The following is a 12,947-nucleotide window of genomic DNA, read 5'->3' on the forward strand; positions in this document are numbered from 1 at the left end:
ATGGTGCATGTTCTGGCCAATCATCATACAGCAATGCACTGCGCTCCTGCAGTGCAATAGGGGCCGTTATGCGCCACTCGAATTTGGGGCGAACGGCCCATAATGTTCGGTTTTCAACGAACGGGCGAACAGCCAATGTTCCAGTCGAAACCATGCTTGACCCGAACAGAAAGCTCATCCCTATTTACCACTTGCAGCCAGCAGGTGCAGCTCTTTGCAACAACTTTCTCCTGTGAAAGTTGAGAAAGAAAGTCTCTTCCTTTCAGGTAGCTGCTGTACTAAAAGTAGACCGAGGTAGGACTGGGCTTTCTTATTAGAAGGTGCACCATGCTTTTTAAACAAAGGTTCGTAAATGCACCTCATAATACATGTTCATTTATATTTAAAAAAAGTATAAAAAAAAGATTATATCACAACAAAAATGAATAGAATGACAGTTAAGACCCTTTTTAACAAGAAAAGTTTACTAAGATCCATTATAATTTCATTTTCACATTACAAGGGAAACATTTCATGATGAAAAGTCCCCTTAACATTTTATATTAAAAATGCCTCAAATTCTTCAGCTTTTTTTAATGTGTTTTATATAATGACATTGTATTGAGTGTTACAATACAAAGAGTAAAAATAATAAACAAAAACAATAAAGTCCACAAATGTGTAATAGCTTTCATTCCACACCAAGGTTGCACATTGATAACAATTTCAACAAGGGTAATTCAAGGATCTCAGGCGAGTAAAAAAAGCAAGAGGCATTCAACAGAAGAGTACCTCAGTGTCCCACCTGACCCACACCATCGTCAGCACGGGTACGATAGGACAGATGTGGTCAGACCAAAGTACCACACAAGACACTAACTTACAGTAGAAGTGTACCTGCACCCACCTAAGATGTATAAAGTGAAACAGTATACAAACTTATTCCAAAAGGTTTACACATTGTAGGGGAGAATAAAGGATTAACAGAATTGGAGAGACAACCCTAGTTGAGGGAAGCAAAAGTGAAAAAAGAGGGGACATTAAGTCCAACTGACAAACAATGGGTGCATCTATGAGGAGAATATGCAGCAGTTCAAACATATCTTTTTTTTTATAATCAAAAGTTTTGAGTTTTCCAACAGTTCAAAAGTGGGAAGAGGAATAGAAGGCATCAATTACATAAAAAAACAGGTATTACATACCATGCCATTAAAATGCATTAAACACAAAAGTCCAAATGCCCATAAGTAACTTAGTGAGAGGTCTGTCTGAACATCCACATGACATGCTTATGTTAAGTAGAGCATTATAACAGTTTAGTAAAATAAACTAAGCAATACGGGGGTCAATGAGACAGCTATTATGTGAATGAAAACAATACAGGTTACATATATGATATTGAGCACCCCTATGAAGAGAGATAACATAAATCAAAACTGAGATAGGGAAGGGAAGAGAAGGGGAAAAAAAGAATAATGGAGGGTCTGGGGAGACCTGAACAGGACTGTAGTAGAGCAGCTAGTCCAGAAAAGAATAAAAATTCAATAACCAGGGCTGCTCTCACATGTAGGTGAGCTGGGATCTCATTAGAATAGTACATCCAACCCATCTCTAAAATTTATCCTGCTGGTCCTTAACTGTATGTACCCAGCGTTCTGCCTCCATTATAGCATCCACCTCCTTTTTCCAGTCAGCAGGAGAAGGGCAGATTCGCTGTTTCCAAAATCTGGGAATCAAGGACTTTGCCGCATTCAATAAGTGAGGAGTGTCACTTTTCTTGTATGATTTAATAGAGGAGGGGGCACCATGGAACAAAAAGTGTAGGGGGGTAATTTCTATAGGTCTTAATTTTGTTTTCTTAATTCATGGGTTAATGGAATCCCAAAACGCTCTAATTATAGTGCAAGGCCACCGTATGTGGAGGAATGTGCCTCTGTGGCCACAGCCCCTCCAACACTGGGCATCAGCAGTGGAAAACATCTGGACCAGATGGGAAGGGGTTTTATACAGCTTGGTAAAAAACTTGTAAGATGATCTATGTACGGGTACAAATGGAGGAGGCGTAGATCAGTTTAATGATTCTCTGAATCTGAGGGGTGGTAAATTCCAATCTAAGTTCCCTTTCCCATTCTCTGATATAACACGGAACAGACACAGACTGAGTAGTCAGAACAAGTTTATACATTTGGGAGAGTAGGTGCCTATAGTCTGAAATTTGAACACACATAGAGTCGAATGTGGAGAGGGTATCTAGAGTCCGTTTTCCGAAGAAGCTCAGAATCAGCCTGTATCTCCATGTTGCTAGGGGGGAGTTCCCATAAGAGGATTGCAGTGTAGCAAGGGATAAAAGTTTACCCTGGAGTGCAAATTTTGCACAGGCCGTGTTACCGACAGGCCCCCCCCCCCGATATCCTCACCTGGCAGGAACCACGGGGATCTCCTGAGAGGAGCTAATGGGGAAGTCTTGGTGGCAAATTGGCCTGATACATTCATTCTGTCCCAGACCATCAAGGTGTTCCGTGTCAGAGGGGACGTATAGTCTGAGAGTCCTCTATAGTCAGATGGCTCCCAAGGAGCCACTGCTAACTTTCCACCCGCCATTAATTTTTCTAGTGGTACCCAGATTTTATTCAAAGTGTCGTGACACCAATTTAAGATGCATACTAAAGCTGTTGCCTTATTGTACTAGGCAATGTCTGGAAGACTGACCCCACCATTAAATTTGTGTCTACGCAGCATATCATACACCAATTTCTGCTGTTTTCCGTGCCAAACAAAAGTCATAAAGGTTCGACGTAGTCGAAAAAAAAAAGGTCTGTGGTAAAGCGATGGTTACTGTATGTAGGAGATACACTATTCTCAGTAGTATCATCATTTTAAGCACATTCACCCTCCCGAACCAAGTCAGAGGTTGATTTGCTAGACTTTCAAGTCCTCCGTCACTGTGTCCAGTAGCTTACCAAAGTTCAGGTCGTATAGATGTTTCAGGTCAGGTGAGATATGGGTCCCTAAATAAGGAAGAGAATCCTTTTGCCACGCAAATGAAAAAGTGTTGTAAGGAGGCAGCCATAGTGGAGGGAGTATTGATCAGCAACAGCTCAGATTTATTATAGTTAATTTTGAAGTTGGACAGTTGGCCAGACCTATTGAGTTCCTCCATGAGGACCAGAAGGGAGGTGAGGGGTCAGGAAAGGTATAAGAGTAGGTCGTCGGCATAAGCAGACAGCTTATGTTTAGTAGAACCTATATGAATCCCCATGATGTCCCTGTTGTTCCTAATCATCCTAAGGAAGGGTTCCAGGACAAGGGCGAACAGTAAAGGGGATAAATGGCATTCCTGCCGGGTACCATTACCAATACTAAAGTAATCAGACAACATCTCATTCACCTTCACTCGGTCTTTAGGCTTATGATTTAAAGCCAGAATCCAGCCCAACACCTGTTTGGCCAGACCTAGCCCTCGAAGTAGTTCCACCATGTAAGTCCAATTTACCCTACTGAAGGCCTTCTCAGCATCCATCGACAAAATCACACAAGGCACTGGCTCAGGGCCGTGTTGGACCCAATGTAGGAGATGCAATGCCCGGATAGTAGTGTCCCTGGCTTTGCGCCCCACCATGAAACCTATATGGTCTGGATGAACAAGGGCTGTAACATGGTCTTTAATATGCACAGCCAACAATTTAGCCAATATTTTAGTGCCCGAATTCAATAATGAGATGGGCCTATAATTGGCAAAATATGGAGGATCTTTGCCTGGTTTTGGCAACACCATGATGTGGGCCAAAAACGCCTCAGGCGGCAAAGGATTACTAATAGTGGACAAGTTAAAATAGTGTCAGAGGGGTTTTGAGAGAGAAATTTCTTATAATATCGATTTATTTAAACCGTCAGGCTCTGGACTCTTACCCAGTGGTAGGTTGGCAATAACAGTAGTTCCCCTTCAGTAATCGGACATTGCAGTTCCTCTATGATCTCAGAAGAGAGACTGGGAAAAGCAGATTCCCGCAGGTACACCTGTATCTTAGCAGAATGTGTTGATTCCCCCGCAGAGGAAAAGTGGATTGGGGTGTTGTAAAGCAGTGGCGGCTGGTGCTCAGAATTTTTGGGGAGCGCAAACGAACTAAAAAATTCTGAAAAATACTGGAACAAAAACATCAAATGCAGCCTCACTGCGCCATCATATGCAGCTACTGTGCCCATCATATGCAGCCACTGTGCCCATCAAATGCAGCCACTGTGCCCATCATATGCAGCCAACTGTGCCCATCATATACAGCCAACTGTGCCCATCATATGCAGCCACTGTGCCCATCATATGCAGCAAACTGTGCCCAGCAAATGCAGCCAACTGTGCCCATCATATGCAGCCACTGTGCCCATCATATGCAGCCACTGTGCCCATCATATACAGCCAACTGTGCCCCATCATATGCAGCCAACTGTGCCCCATCATATGCAGCCACTGTGACACCCACCCACCTGCTGACCTGCTGTCTGTCCGGCACTTACCCCATCGTGGTGGTGGGTCAGGCAGCGGGTGATGGCGGCGAGCTGTGGGACCGGAAGCGCGGATCAGGCGGCGGCTCCTGTGTCCTCCGTGCGTTTCTTCTTGCCTTCTGCTAGGCGGCCAATGGGATCACTTGTGCCTTCAGCCAATCAGGTGATGGGTATTAGTCCCATGCCTCCTGATTGGCTGAGAGGGGGTTCAGTGTTAGAAAAAGATATATTAATTCGCTTTTCTAACACACCTGGGTGGACTGCGAGTGCAATACTCCAAGTTCACCTTTTTTGAAGCCTATTAGAGCCTATGGCTCTAATCAGGTGCTTCAAAAAACACCCCCGCCACTGGAATTCATGTGCCCGGCATCTGAAAAGGGGCTGGACGCCTGAATAGGGGGTGGCAGTGGGGGCCATAGATAAATTCATAAATCTATCCATGATACATATAAGGGGTGGCTGCACCTCCACTGAAGGGAAGTGTAACATTTCTGGAATTCCCCTGCAACAGATAGGGTGTCAACCATCTGAGTGCCCCAAGACTGAAATGACAGTTTTAGGATGCAGTATTCAGTCTGCTAGTTTCACACATCTATGGCATTGTCACAAAGTTTTTATAATCAAAATAATTTCTATTAGTATACCTCCTTTACTTTGCTCAATATATAAGTATGTACTATATGAGATACAGCGTTGTGTTTTAACTATGGTCTTCCCTTCTCCTGCCCCCCATCTTAGCATTGTTTCTTACCAAACCCCCTTTCCACTCCCGGCTGCATGGTCATCATCCCCTTCATTGGTTGCTAGGACTAATGGCATCCTAACAACCAATGACATGCTTACCTCAGCTTTCATAGGAGGGTGGAACTTCCTCCATCAAGACCTGTTTCACCTTTTTGCTCCCTTCTTGCAGCTACGCTGTTAGCCTTACTGTGGTAAGGGAGATTAATGGGGACCATAATGTAAGGGGGAACTCTAATGGGAACCCTACTGTAAGGGGAAGAAAATGTCATCAGCACACCAAGGATTCCACAAAAGGGTCCAAAGCTTTATTTTGTGGTCACATGATAGATATACAGCAATGTTTCGGAGCCATGCAGGGCCTCTTCGTCAGGCAAGTGACAAAGGGGCCCTGTGTGACTCCAAAACATTGCTGTATATCTTTTATATGATGACAAAATAAAGCTTTGGACCCTTTCGAGGAATCCTTGGTGTGCTGCTGACATTTTCTTCACTTTGATTATTCACGGTTTCCAGCCCATGGTCAATACAGCACCCAGCATCACTGAACAGCCAGTTTTCTTGAATGTGTGTGTGGGGGACATTGAGTTTGGACTTAATGTAAAGGGGGACCCTGATGTAAGGGGGAACTCTGATGTAAGAGTGGATTCTGATGGGAACCCTGATGCAAAGGGGGACTCTGATGGGAATTTTGATGTAAGGGTGGCTCTTACTAAAGTTCTTCCTCCTTCATTCTGAATCATATTATGCTAGAAACAAAAAAATAGATAATATACATTAATTCATATAACTTTTATTTGTTAATTCATAAAACTTTTTTTGGCCCATCAATATATGTAAAATATTACATACTAAAGAGTTTGGAGATCAACCACAGCAGCATAATTAGGAGTGATTAGGAATGTTTTGCTTGATTAGACATATGCCCTGTCCTGAAAATGTATGTCACCCTTTCTTTGCTAAATGTTGCTTTTCCCAGTTCTTCTTTTACATATCCTGCTGCTTAAATTTGAACTTGGGTTTAGAACACAGGTAGCTCAAAATAATATTGGCTTTTTTCTACCATAACTCTATCTCACTGCAATTTTATGGATCAGTTCTGTGTAAGGTGAACATGACATTGTAGCATTCATATGGCTTATGTACTGTGATTTGTAACAGTGATATCTGAATAATTTAGTCTTGTCACAAAGGCCATATGATTTTCTGACCATTTTTAAGGCTTGGTGTCTGTGTTAATACTGAGGTGGCTTATAAATAAGGTAACAGTTTCATTAACGCTTCCATATAGTGGCATTAAAGGAGAACTATTACAAGTTGAAAAAAAAAGTCCAGACCTCCCACCCACAGCCAGCTATTCAGGGCACGGAGAGAGTAGGAACTGTCCGTGAATACAGTAATTGTCGCTGGAGAAGAGCTCTTTCATTCACAAAAAACACAAGCTGACAACAGGACATAACAGTTATGCCCCGTACACACAATCGGACTTTGTTCGGACATTCCGACAACAAAATCCTAGGATTTTTTCCGACGGATGTTGGCTCAAACTTGTCTTGCATACACACGGTCACACAAATCCGATCGTTCTAAACGCGGGGACGTAAAACACGTACGTCGGGACTATAAACGGGGCAGTGGCCAATAGCTTTCATCTCTTTATTTATTCTGAGCATGCGTGGCACTTTGTCCGTCGGATTTGTGTACTTTGTGTGTCGGAAAATCCGATGGAAAATGTGTGATGGAGCCCACACACGGTCGGAATTTCCGACAACAAGGTCCTATCACACATTTTCCGTCGGAAAATCCGACCGTGTGTACGGGGCATTACTGCAATGGTCTCAGACACAAATAGTAGTTAGTGTGCGCTGTTGTTAGCTTGCGTTTTTTGTGAAATTAAGCCCTCTTCTCCAGCTGCAATAATTCACAACACAAGCTGACAATTTCGACTCTCTGTGCCCTGAAAAGCTGGCAGCAACTGGGATCTGCATGTACTGAACAGGAGAAATGAGATGGGACAAGCCTCAATGGCTGTAACTTCTCCCCCCCACCCATGGAAACACCCACATTCAGGCTTCAGCCATAAATTACGTAAAATTAATATATATTGTACAGGATGCTGGGGATGGGTCCTGGACAGGTGCTATGCGTTGCCCATATTTGGGCTATGGTCCCTTTAAGAGAAATGGTTGGTGTACTCAGGGGTCTCACTTGTGCAGGGTGAGTGGTTCTGGGCCAGTCAAGCATAAAGGAGAGAAATTACTTGCGGCTCTCTCTGCTTTAATAAATGCCTATTTTGGGATCTGGAATTTTGGAGGATCAGAGTGATATTCAGGTGGGAAAGAAACTCCACCCCTGATTACGGGGACTCTGGTGCCAGGAGGGGTAAGCCAGGAAACAGCACTTAAGACAGGAAAGGAAGCTCCTAGTGCTGGGTGTGGAGTAGTAGGAGTTTGGGAATTCTGCACGCATGCTGGAAGCTGCCAAACATCTGAACCTGGGCTTTGCTAACTGCATAAATCCCTTACATAAACATGTTGTCATGTACCTGGGTGTCTTCAAACTGGGATGTTCCTGTTCCCACAGCTGCAGTCTTACTTGTTGTGCCACAGAGGAGATGTTCTCCCAGCTTGATGCATTGCCTTGGACTCACTAGCCCCACCTGCCACCAGCTGCGGACAATGTACTATCAAGCAGCCCATAAATAGCAGCACTTCCTGTTACTCAGTGCCTGTTTGTTTGGACTTGCTCCTTGGGTGTATTGCTAGCCCTGTGATTTTGACTTCCGTGTATTGAAACTCTGCCTGAATTCTTGACCATTCTCCAGCCTGCTGATTTGGTACTTCACCGCCATCTCATGTATGACCTCCGCTCCGCCTGCCTGACCATTCTTTGGATTTCGATTTTGTACCGCTTTGCATGATCTGTTGTCGACTTGACCTGCCTGATTATGTTTTCATCTGAATCTGCAGCATACAAGCTCCACTTCGGACACTACCTACCACAGGTATCTTACATATGTATGTCTTATAGTTTACTTGTGCTGAAGACAAGCAGACTAAATATTGGATTATATATACATATATGTATATATAGTATTTCTTTTTTTTTTTTTTTTTTTACCAATCACTACTCACTACACTTTTTAATGGAGACAAGTGCAATATGCACGTATTGTTACATCTTGTGATAGTTATTTACTATATCTTTTTTTAATGAGGTCACTCATCATTGTGACTCTTTATGTGACAATTGACCTTTGAGCACCCAAAGCAAATATGGCTACAAAGATCACACTAGAAGGTTTCTTTACATTTTCTTTTTAATTTTTGTGAGTTTGGAGGTGTCATGTTTTCAACTGCTTTTTTAAGTTTGTGTTAGTTTGGGAGAAAGACTTGACCTTGTCAGCTTCCTTAGGTATTAATGACAAAATAAAAGACTCAGCATTTTCTGACATCTCATTTGACAGGATCAGGATTATAAATGCACTGACCTATGAATTATTACATTCAAATTGTTGCTTCTAGAGTTTCTAAAATTATAGAAAATCTCCCCCTAAGAAAAAAACATGCTCATTGTATGCAACACTAAACGAAATCTCCACTGTTATTGGTACCTCTCAGCATATTAACTACTGCTATGTGGTTTTAAAAAAATTCACTTTAACCAAGATAACCAATATGGCCAATAACATGATTGTGGTGCAGCAAAGTGTTACACACATTGGAGCAATTGGCACCCCAACTCATCTTCCCAATGTACTTGTGTTGCATGGCAAAGCACCAATGTATTGTGTGCTGCACTGCTAAAAATGACAGACCAGCACTTTGCAGCTGAATAAATAGGGATGAATGCCTGTTCCTAAATAATAAATTGAATTCCAATATATGTTAAAAGTTTTTATTTTTTACGCTATAAACAAAAAAAGAGCAATCATTTTGAAAAAAAAACGATTTTTTACTTTTTGCTGTAATAAATATCCCCAAAAATGTTTTTAAAAAATGAATTTCTTCATCAGTTTAGGTCAATATGTATTCTGCTACATAATTTTGGTAAAAAAAAAATCACAATAAGCGTATATTGATTGGTTTGCGTAAAAGTTATAGCATCTACAAAAAGGGATAGATTTATGGCATTTTCTCACCTCGTCTTTCAGGAGAGCACCTGGAGAGAGCGCAGTCAGTTTCTTTAAAGATCGGTCACTTCCACCATGGCCTCAGTTGTAGTTTTTCCTCCGCCATGGTGGAAGCGCTGCAGGGACGCTCTCTCCAGGTGGGGATAGTAAGAGTCATACCTGTATGTGTAGTCTATGACAGGCCAGACCAGCATCCGCCCTTACAGGAGGGGGGTGCTCAGGTGTCTCCTCCTCTTCATGCCTGGCGAGGGTTCAGGCTGCTGGGGGTCCCCGCTCTCTTCAGACCAGCTGCTGGCTGGAAAGAGGGATGGCGCGCTACACAGTGGTGAGAGCAGCATCTCCTCTTCTCTCAGTCCCCATGCTTTCCGGGTCCTGGGTGCAAGCATGTAATTTCTGGCCGGGGGGTGGGACTTCCGGCGGTGTGCGTGGCTTCCGGTTCTAGATGCTTGAACGCAGGGGGAGGAGGCAGCCTTAGTTGGTGTAATTTCCAGTCCTCACAGTGGCGAAAGGACCAGGAAAATCAAACATAAAAGCAGCCAGACGCCACTAGGAACCTTGGCAGCACGGATCCAGAGGAACAAGCAGCGGTGGCATGAGCAGGAGCCACCAACACCAGCCAGACCAAGGTAAACAGGGGCAGAGGTCCCTGTATCTTATCCTTTAAGGGTCTTGAGTTTTCCCTCTCTTACTCCCCTGGGTCGGGAAGGGAGCCTGCATCACTTTCCTTGGACCATTGCACTAAGCAAAGTGTGTTTGTTTGTAGCATGGTGACTCAGTGGGGGAGTCACTAGCAAGGTAAAGCTGCGGTATCAAACACAGGGGCTAAAGGGTTAGCTGTTCTGTTTGGCAGCTTGGGTGAGGTAAAGGGCTTTTTAATTGCTTGACTGTATTTATTGGAGTGGGCTTTTGGTGTATTTCAGAAAAAAGCCAAGCATTCCTCCCCTCCCCCAAAGAGAAAATGCCCATCTTGCAAAAATACACTTAGGAAGTCTTGGATCAAAGTGTTATGCAGGACATGTACAGCAGATTTAATTAAGGAGGAAACCTCCTCATCTACACCCGCTACCCAACCTGGAGAACTACTAAGCTCCTTCTGGAAAGAACTTGCAGACGTGTTTGAGACGTGCCATTCTTATCTGGACAAACGCTCGGTTGCACAGCCTAACAGTAGAGGCAGCTCGCCATCCTGTTCTCGTCTAAGTATTTCTGCACCCAGAGGGGTCAGTGATTCAGAGGACGAAGGAGGAAGTGTTTCCCCAGGCTCTGAGGAAGAAGAGGATGAGGAAAAAGAAGCTTCTTCTTCACGCTATAGATTATCTCTAGAAGAGGTGGATGATCTATTAAAGACTTTCCATACAACTTTAAACATTAAAAAGGACAAAGCCCATCTGTCTTTACATGATAAAATGTTTCAGGGCATGGGAGAAATGAAACATTGGGTATTCCCAGTGCATAAATTCCTATTTAAAACTGTGAAAAGAGAGTGGAAGACCCAGACCCAGAAAGGGCCCATTTCTTTTCCAAATGATTTAAACTGAGATTTCCTTTCGAGGAGGATAGCGCTCAAGTATGGAACAAGAAACCAAAACTTGATGCAGCCTTTTCACAAGTATCATGGAATACAGACCTGGCATTTGAGAAAATGGGCGTCCTAAAAGACGCCATGGATAAAAGGGCAGATTTCCTGTTGAAAGCCTGGGATTCGACCTTGGCCAATTTAAAATCAGCTATGGCTTCAACTGTGGTGGCTAGGAACCTAGAGCACTGGCTTGAACAGTTGAAAACCCATATTAAAGCCGGAACCTCCCGCAAAGACTTGTTAGACACTCGCAGAATCTATAAAAAAAAAGATCCTCATCCTGGTAAACTCAGCGCGTAGAGCACTTTGGGTGAAAACGTGGTCAGGAGATACTGCCTCAAAGGTGAAGTTATGTAGTCTTCCCTTCGAGGGGGATTTAGTGTTTGGTCCTGATCTTGAAGCCGTGCTGGATAGGACAGCAGATAAAAAGAAGGCCTTCCCAGTGAAAAAGAAGGTAACCCCTCAGGTCAAGAAAAGATTTCGTACTTTTCAGCAAACCCAGGACACGAAGGAGACAGGATACAAGAGACCCTGGAGGTCTCAAAGAGGGCAGGGAAAGGCTCCCTGAGACCAAGAAAGGTCCCTAGCAATGTCATCTCTCCTGCAAGAACTCATTCAACAAAAACTGATCATCAGTGTTCCCTGGGAAGAGGAAGGGTGAGGGTGCTATTTGCATGTATTCCTAGTAAAGAAGCCATCAGGGAAATTCCGATTAATTTTAAATCTGAAAATATTAAACAAGTCCATCAGATACAAGAAGTTCAGGATGGACACAATTTTTTCGGTAAAGAGTCTTCTGACACCAGGCTGTTTTTTGGCGTCCATAGACCTGAGGGATGCATACCTTCACGTGCCCATGGCACCAGCATCACAAAAATACTTACGGTTAGCGGTCAAGGTGGGAGGGTTAATCTTGCACCTACAGTTCAGAGCTCTCCCAATCGGGCTGTCTTCCTCTCCAAAGATCTTCATAAAGGTTATAGCAGAAGCCTTAGCACCCCTCAGATTAAAGGGAATATCAATCGTACCTTACCTGGACGACCTCCTGCTATTTGCCAAATTAGGGGATCTGTTGGAGATGGATCTGAAGGAGACAAAGAGACACTTGGAGAGTCTCGGATGGATCATAAACAAAGAAAAGTCAAACATGATCCCATCTCAAACAATAAGATTTCTGGGGTATATCATCAATTCCATACAGTAAAGAATCTTCCTGCCAGAGGAGAGTTCAAAACACAGTAAAGAAAAGCTCAAACAAATCTGCTAATCTCAATCAGGGCAGCCATGTGTCACGGTCCCTACGGTCACTACCATGCCAAGCAGACGGCCAGGTGTGGTTGTGCCCCAAGTGGTTTAAGGAGGTATTGAACCCATGACTGCCAGTTTAGTGCTCATGTTACCTTGCCTCTGAGCCACGCCTCAGTTCCTTTCAGCCTGCTTTCCAGCTATGCCTAGTTCTGAATGAAGTACTGAGGGCGATACTCTGATTCTACCTGTCACTTCTGGTTCAGCTGAGGCAGTTTATCCAATCAGCTGGGTATAAAACACTGCCTCACTCTGAGGGTTTGGTCAGTTAATTGTCTCTTGTTTCTTGTTTTGCCAAAGGTTCCAGTATTCCTGTGTTCCAGTATTCCTTTATTCCTGTGTTCTAGTTACAGTGTTCCAAGACTGACTCTGGCTTCTGACCCTGGCTCTGCTTATCGTTTATTCTGACTTCTGGAATCCCTGACTACAGCTTCACCTCGACTATCCTTTGGCAAATTCCTGCCCCCGTGCACAGATTCACAGCCCAGGTAGCTTATTACCTTCTTAACGTGGGCTGTGTGTATTTGCAAGGGTGAGCATACATCTCTGTGCCATGGACTCCAACCTAGGTAAGCCCTTACACCATGTCAGTACTAGGACTTCTCACAGCATCAATCCCAGCAGTGCAATGGGCAAGTCTCCACTCAAGGGATCTCCAGCAGGCAATTCTGAGGAATTGGTCCTATGGGGGGTCTCTGGAGAGGTTGATCA

Source organism: Aquarana catesbeiana, linkage group LG01 (assembly GCF_042186555.1).
Source record: "Aquarana catesbeiana isolate 2022-GZ linkage group LG01, ASM4218655v1, whole genome shotgun sequence".
In the NCBI taxonomy this organism is placed as follows: domain Eukaryota; kingdom Metazoa; phylum Chordata; class Amphibia; order Anura; family Ranidae; genus Aquarana; species Aquarana catesbeiana.